The 8,339-nt window shown below is 44.9% G+C and overlaps 1 gene segment (V, D, J or C); it reads left to right on the plus strand.

Annotated features, from left to right (window-relative positions):
* Window positions 1-2,541: 2,541 nt before the first annotated feature.
* Window positions 2,542-3,125, plus strand: LOC308266876 (T cell receptor beta variable 12-5-like). The segment is given in 2 exons: window positions 2,542-2,590; window positions 2,683-3,125.
* The last annotated feature ends 5,214 nt before the right edge of the window (window positions 3,126-8,339 follow it).

An 8,339-nucleotide genomic window follows, 5' to 3' on the forward strand; every position in this document is an offset into this window, starting at 1 on the left:
AGCAATGGGCTCTGGGAAATTTCTGAGGATGGCCTTGAAACTGCCATCTTCCTCTCCCAGCCTCCCATGTACTGGGATTACAGGTGTGCACCACCAAGCCAGGCTGGCTCTGGGAAATCATTACAGCTCAAAGACAAATGCCCTCAAAGAGGCTGTTGTCTGTAAAGTTCTTCCAGTGCTCACCAGTTCTTGGCCACCAGATCAGCCCCTGCACCCTGACAAGAAATTTTCCTTCTTGCTTTTCCTGGAGAGTTTCAAACCAGCCCCCAACTACCTGACATGTAGTTTGACAGTGAGCTTGTGATTGGAGTCTCATGCCACTACTGAGAGGACTGTGAGAGCTTGCAGGAATGCTGGCTTACAAGGAGATCATGCACTCATCTGTAAGTGTGGGGAGTTGAAGCCAGAGAGGGGAAGAGTGGGCAGGCTTTAGATGAAGGACGCTGTACAGGATGCACTGTGAAGGAATCATGTCAGATAAAGCTGCGGGGAGCCTCTAGACCTGTAGATCTGCTTCTCGGGTCAATTATAGTTAGATGCAATCCTTCCTGTGCACCTCCCAGAGGCACAGCCTCCTCTGAATGAAGTTTTCAGGTAAGGGTGGCAGCTCATTTGATGATGTCACTGGCAGATGCGTCTTGTGAGAGTAAAATGTCCCAAGATTCACTAGTCTGCTCATGCTCATAGGGCTTGGTCTGGGTTTCCCCATCTGCTGTTGCCCTGCTGAGTCCTCAGACACTCTGTTGTGAAGCTCTTTGTGTCTTGGTAGCAAGTGAGTCCTCAAAAGATTCATATTCTTATGCTGGGCCTCTTGCATTCTCCTCATTCTGTCTCCAATTCTGTCTTATTTTACAGAATACACAGGTGCTGGGGTCATCCAGACACCCAGGCATGAGGTGACAGAGAAGGGACAAGCAGTAACTCTGAGATGTGAGCCCATTTCAGGCCACACTGGCCTCTTCTGGTCAGACAGGCTGGGATGCAGGGCCTGGAGCTGCTGGCTTACTTTCGCAGCAGATCTCTTATAGAAGAAGGGGCAATGCCCAAGGATCGGTTCTCAGCCTCCATGTCTGAAGCCTCCATCTCCACGCTGAAGATCCAGCCCACAGAACACGGGGACACGGCCTTGTATCTCTGTGCCAGCAGCTCAGCCACAGCGCTGCAGAATCCTTAAAATTATCTATTGGCTCAAAGCTCACATGTCAGAGGAAACTTATGTACCCACAGGGCAGACCACCCTGCCTTCTGTCATTTGTCACCCCATGGGACCCTGGGATCTCCTGACAAGGCCACATCTTCCAACTTACTCTACTCTATCCCTTAGCTTCTCACTCTCAGCTGCGAAATGATCCCCATGTGGAGTTTCACAGTTATATCCAAGGTATTATGGCTACATAGACCTTGACAAGATTATGGAAAACACTTATTCTCTAGTGAGCTACCCTTGATAAGATGCTTTCCTTTGAAGCAGTATTTCTGCTCACACACCTTCCTTCCTCTTCTCTAGGGTAGGGGAACTAAGTAAGCTAATTGGTGTTTTAAACAGAAAACAAAAAAGATTTCAGTTAAATCAGGAGAGAGACAGGTAGAATAATTGAGGGGGGGGGGGTTGGGGAAGAATGGTGGGGAGAGGAAAGGGAGGCTGGAGGAAGGAAAAAGTTCAAATGATTTTATGTTCATACATGAAGGTATCACTACCAATTCACTAACATGTATGGGAAGAGAGGAAGGAATAGTAGTGTGCAGACATAGGGAAGCTCAACAGCTTCTGTGGGTATGTAGAAAGTGTCACTTTATTTCAGTTTTCTGTCTCTAAGAAATATACTTTCAACTCTCCAGCCTCAAAATTACAGTTAAATTAGGAAGCAGACTCTTTGTTCACCAGACACATCTTGCAATTTATTGGTATCTAGAATTGGAGGGGCTAATGGCACATCCGATAGGAAATCTCCAGCAGAAGTTTGAAATGTGACCTATCAGGAAAAGGTGAGTTGGAGATTTGACATGCCATGGCCATGAAGGCACAGGGGTCTCTCACACAGGGGTCTGAGAGGTGACAGCCAATGAAGGTGCTTGGAGCCTCTGAATGAGCTGAGCATGCCTCAGAACAATTACAACTGATTTTAGAAAAATATGTTGAAAGCATATTTCTTAAAGACAGAAAATTGAAAGATAGAGTGATGTGCTGAGCATGCATATTTCTTTTTTATATATACTTTTATTGATGCATTGTAGTTATATATCACAGGGAAATTAAAAGTGACACTTTCTGCACACCGGCAGAAGCTGGTGAGCTTCCCTATGTCTGCACACTACCATTCCTTCCTCTCTTCCCATACATGTTAGGGAATTGGTAGTGATACCTTCATGTATGAACATAAAATCATTTGAACTTTTGCCTTCCTCCTTCAGAAGGAAGTCCCCTGAGCAGAAACAGAGGCATCAATGTCACCTCAGTCCTCCCTCCATCCTGGGAAGGCAGGAGGTCCTGGAGCCCTCACCCCACTCCTCTGGGTGACGCGTTCTCCTGTGCCACCAGCCATGGGCGCCAGCCTCCTCTGCTGCCTGGGCCTTTGGATTCTGGGAGTCGGTGAGTCCTCAGAAATAAAGAACCTGAATTTTTTGGACATTGCAAGTTATGATTGCAAATAAGTTTTGTTCCCTAATTCTGTTTCTTTTTAGAACTTACAGATGCCGGAGTCACCCAGACACCTAAACATGAGGTGGCTGAGAAGGGACAGGCGGTAACTCTAAGCTGTGAGCCCATTTCAGGCCACACTGCCCTTTTCTGGTACAGACAGACTGCAGAGCAGGGACTGCAGTTGCTGATCTACTTTCGAAACCAGGATACCATAGACGATGCAGGGATGGATAAAAACCGGTTCTCAGCTCTGATGTCTGAAGCCTCCCCCTCCAAGCTGAAGATCCAGCCCACAGAACCTGGGGACTCGGCCCTGTATCTCTGTGCCAGCAGCTCAGCCACAGTGCTGCGGAACCACCCTCTGAAGGTGCAGAAACCCTGCTACTTCCTCTTCTCTGTCCGTCTCTCAGCAGCTCTCCGCAGTTGTTCTAGGCTTCTCCCCATCTCAGGAAGCATGTGGGTTCAGTTGTCTATCTGTCCCTGAGAATAACAACAGAATATAATAAATCATCACAGCAGGGAACTCTTGGTAATGAGGCATTGGGGCATGGTCCTGATGCCTCGCAACGTTCTTCTCATCAGGGAGCCTGAGTCCAGGATGGAGTCTCGATGTCTCATCCTGGGGTATTGGCATGAGCATGTAGGCTGGAAATGGTACATCCAGGGCACAAAATAGTGATCTTCCCTTTTTAGTGTGGCTTATCCACCATTTCTTTTCTCTTCTCCCTCATAACTCTCAACTTACAAGATGCCTTCCAACATCTGAATTGTTCTTTGAATTCTTTATTGAATTCTTTATTTCTTCACCTGTTCACATCCAATGACCAATTCCTCCAGCCCATTCCAAATATTATCTCCATTCTCTTGTTTTTGACTCAGAATAAAAAGTGGTATAAATTACCTCTAGAATGGCTCTCTAAAACGCCCTAGTGCCTTCCTCAAGCTTCTCTTTCCACCTCTAATGCTGCCTCTGCAGCAAACCCTCACCCCACCTGTCCCTCTATCTGACATATCCTGTAATGGGTTCTGTGTCTCATGTACTCAATTCCCTCCCTATCCTAGTTAGATACCATGGTCTAAAAATTTTTCTAAACTCTTGCAAATATTTTCATTTCAAATCTCCTTTTTTCCCCTCTGTCTCTTACCTGGAAAAGTGGCACCTTCCCTGTGTCACTTTGCATGACACATGAACCTAAAAGGCCTTTCACCCTTCTCAAGTGTTATTACAACTCTGCAGTATGTCCTGAGGTCTGTAAAGGCTATTTATACATAGGAAGTGCATCCATGTTTTATTCAAAAAACTTGCTTTTTAAAATTCAGTGTATTAGATGCATCCCTCATTGATCAGAGTTAAGATTTTGACAAATTAAAAGCAGTAAAAACTATGCACCTACAAAAAAGTATGATCTTATTGAGGTGTATGTATGCTTCACTTCTTATTCACAAAGAAGCCAAAAGGAAGTGAAAGAGTCACATTTGTTCACTTGAAAAGATAATAAAGATTCAACTTTCAAGTGGAAAATAATTTGCAAAATAATGCATGGCATATGTGATTATTAATATAATAAATTAGAGAGCTCTCTCTGATAAGGAAGGGAGCTAAATTCCTCCCACCTGCACACCTGCGTTCCATCAACGGCTTTCCAGCTCCTACTGCATTCTTGCATTTGCTAGGTGAGCAGATAAACAGGGGAATTTGACTTAGTTCCTGGAATCACCCACATTCGGATGAGGTGGAGGAGAAGGAACACAGTAAGGTAAACTTCCAGTACCCTCCACACCTGCTGAGGACAGTCCTCGCTGGATCTGGGATCCCCAGAGTGTGTCCGTGCAGGGAAAGGAACACCACACAGGGCGGCACCCAGACGCTGGCCCTGAGGTGAGGGCAGTCCATTCCACAGCAAGTCCCGTGATCCAGGTATCAGCCCTGAGCAGACACCAACTTAAGCTGGAAGCATCTCTCTCTGGGCCTCAGTTTGCCCTCTTTATTTTTAAAAAATATTTTTTGCAGGCCTGGGGATGGAACTCAAGGGCATTTGACCTCCAAGCTATACCCCCTGCCCTATTTTTTCATTCTTTTTTTTGAAACAGTGTCTCACTAAATTGCAGAGGGGCTCACTAAATAGCTGAAGCTGTTCACACACTGCGATCCTCTGGTCTCAGCCTCCAATGCTGGGATTACAAGTGTGTGCCACCACACCCGGCTCAGTTTGCCCTCTTTTTGAACTTATCTTATAGAACCATCATAAGTTCTGGGATCCTGGTACAAGTATAGACTCAACAGCTTGGCTCAAGACCTAGCAAATACATTTCCGGGAAGATGGTGGCAGCTGCGGTCACATTGGCGACCTTGGCTGCAACAACAATAGCTGGCAGCAGCCAAATAGGACAGGTATTCCTCTGAGAAACCCCAGACATCAGGTTTTGGTTTAATATCTAATTGGGACAATATATAGAGACATTTATAGCCATAACTTCCTATCTAAAATATAAGAAAGAAGAGACGGACCAAGATGGTGGAGACGGTGGTGGCAGTGGTGGCCGGTATTTGGGAGAGGTAGATAATACCAATCCAACCCGCCTTGAACTGTTGGAAAAATCTCCAAAAAAAAAAAAAAAAGACTGCTCCTGTTCCACATGCTCAGGAATTCTGGGCAACATACTATGTAAGAAAAAGGCTCAGGAGGAGGACCAAGATGGTAGTGGCAGCAACGGCCAGTATCGGGGAGAGGCAGGTAGATTCATTCTAATCTACTTAGAACTTTTGGGGAAATCTCCCCAAAAGTAGACTGCACCTTCCCCACATGCTCAGGAACTCTGGATAACATACTGTGTGAGAAAAAATGTTTGGGGTGCATCAGATGGAGCCCCGCATAGTCAGGTTGGCCAGTGTTGCACAACCCAGGAGCCAAGGGCACTCCTGGTCACCGCGCTCACCTGCACAGCACTGTGGCTGGGTACACTCGGAGCAGCAGAACCCGCTCTCCGTGGTGAAGCTTTGGGCCTCCGCTTTTGGTGGGGATATAAAAGACATTGCTAGTAAGTACTTGGGCTTCCAACTCCTGCAAAAGACACGTATTATTTTCTTTTATTAAAAAAATATTGAAGAGGGAGGAAAATGGCAGCAGATGCAGTTGCAGCTGCAGTGGGGATCACAACCGCAGCGGTGATGGTTAGTAGCAGCCGAATAGGATGTGCATCCCCCTGAGAAACCCTGGACAACAGATTTTGATTTAATAGCTGAATGGAACAACACACAGAAGCATTTCCAGTCATCACATCCTATCTGAAACATAAGAGAGAGTGGAAAATGGCAGAATTAAAGGTAAGATTGCAGCGCGGCACCCACCACTGCAAAAAAAGTGATTTTTGGAGGGACATCGCAGAAGAGATCAGAAAGCTGACTACTCCTGCCACCCATGCACAAGGCAACTTAACAACAACATACTCTAGGAGAGACCAAGAAGGCACGGTGGCGGCCAGTATTCAGGAGAGGCAGACAGATCCAACCAAATCCACCTTGAATTTTTGAAGAAATCTCTCCAAAAGTAGACTGTTCCTGCCCCACATGCTCAGGAACTCTGAAAAACATATTCTGTAAGAAAAAGTTTTGTGGAGACCAACCAAAATGGCGGTAGCAGCGGTGGCCAGTATTTGGGGGAGGCAAACAGATCCAATCCAATCCACCTTAAATTTTTGAAAATATCTCCCTTAAAAGTAGACTGCTCTTGCTGCACATATGCAGGAATTCTGGACAACATACTATGTAAGAAAAATGTCCAGGGCAAGTCGGAGGGAGCCCCACCCATATTGCTGGGCTGATTCGCTGAGCCAGTGGTCCCAGGAGACCTCAGCTCATGGCTGCTGCTCCCCTCTTTGCTGTGCTAGGGGTCAGGGTGTGCTTGAAGTAGCAGATCCTGCTCTGCATGGTGAGACTGTGAGCCTCCACTTTCAGTGGGGAGATAAAATCCATTGCTGCTAGGGAATTGGGCTCTCAGCTTCTGCAAATGACACATGCTGTTTTCTCCTACTAATATATATATAGAGAGAGAGATAGATAGATAGAGAGTAAAATAGGAACCTCTGTAAACATCATGCCCACAGAGATAGTAACCAGAACCTGCTGGGCGGTAAGGCTGAGTCTGGAGTCAGCAGGCCGGGCCTGGAGCCTGCTGGGTGGCGAGGCCGGGTCTGAGCCAGTGAGGCTGGGCCCAGAGCCTGCTGCAGGACGAAGCCGGGTCTGGAGCCAGCGGCCCGGGCCTGGAGCCTGTTGTGTGGCAGGTTTGGAACTGGGCCCTGATTCACAGCAAAGGGCCAGTGGGTTTCTTCAACTGTGTGGCCAGGAAGGAATAGAAGCTGCTGCTGCACTTAATCTCTCAGCAGATTTCCAGATTCAAATGACTTCTATTTAAACAAAAAAAACAATTGGTTGTGAGTGGATCATCCTGTCAAAGTTATTCACCTTCTGGCTTTCAGGTTTTCTGTAAGTGGGAATAAGTGTGGAGAAATAAAAGATCTGATACACTGTTGGTGGGATTGCAAGTTGGTGCAACCACTTTGGAGAACAGTATAGAAGATCCTCAGAAGAAGGAAAACAAACTTACCATATGATCCAGCAATACCAGCTCTGGGTATCTACCAAAAAGAACAAAAACCAAAATACCAAACTAATGCATGAACAACCATGGTCATAGATGCACAGTTCACCATTGCCAAACTATGGAACCAGCCAAGATGTCCTTCAATGAAAGAGTGGATTTCAAAACTATGGGATATGTACACAATGGAATTTTGCCCAGCCATAAGGGAGAAAAAAATTATGGCATTTACAGTGAAATGTCACAAAAAAATAAGAAAACAGATGCTTTTCTTGATTTGCAACGTATTAGGGAGAAATGGGTAACAGGAGGAATCTAGATGAAGAAGGGACCCTATAGAGGAGCAATGAAGGTGACATACCTGAGGGGATAAGAGGGAGGATAAGGTAAACTCTTTAAAGCGCATGATGTACTTAAACATATCAAAGTCAATCAGGAAGCCAAGCATGGGTAGGAGGGAGGGGGAGGGAAGGGGTTAGAAATTGGGTAAGGGCTGATGGGGTGATGTGTGCATGTATATCTCCACAAGTTTTTTTTTTTCTCATTGAAATGTATGACTACAATGCCCCAATAAAAATTTATTTTAAAATATATAATAAATTAGTAAAATCCTTTTTTATATTCCTATACATTTTTATATGTTTGAGTCAAGAAGGATAAAATTGTAAAACATAATTTCTGGTTATCTGGCAAGAGAGAAGGAATATAGAAAATGAAGAAAGAGGGTGATTAGCTTTGTCTTAGTGTATTTGTTTTTTCTTTTTAAATTTGAAACACTCCTCACCATCAAAAATTAGAACAATACACAGATAATCTGAGAGCAAAATGAAATTCACAGTATAGAAGAAAAAAAGAGGCAGCTTATCAGTAGTGTCAAATGGTTGGTTAAAAATCACATTAATCTTCAGACTTTCATACCAGACATAAGCCTAGCACTAGGAGCTGAGGGTTTAAGATTCATATAAAAGATGGTAAAAAGAGCTAGAATAACATTTCTTACATTAAGCCTGGAGCCTCAAAATGTCCCCATTCTTCATAGACTAAAAATATTACAATCCAAAAACCAAAAATCCAGTTAGAAAACTGAATGTTTGATCAGA

This window comes from Muscardinus avellanarius, assembly GCF_963383645.1.
Source record: "Muscardinus avellanarius genome assembly, chromosome: 9".
NCBI classification, from domain to species: domain Eukaryota; kingdom Metazoa; phylum Chordata; class Mammalia; order Rodentia; family Gliridae; genus Muscardinus; species Muscardinus avellanarius.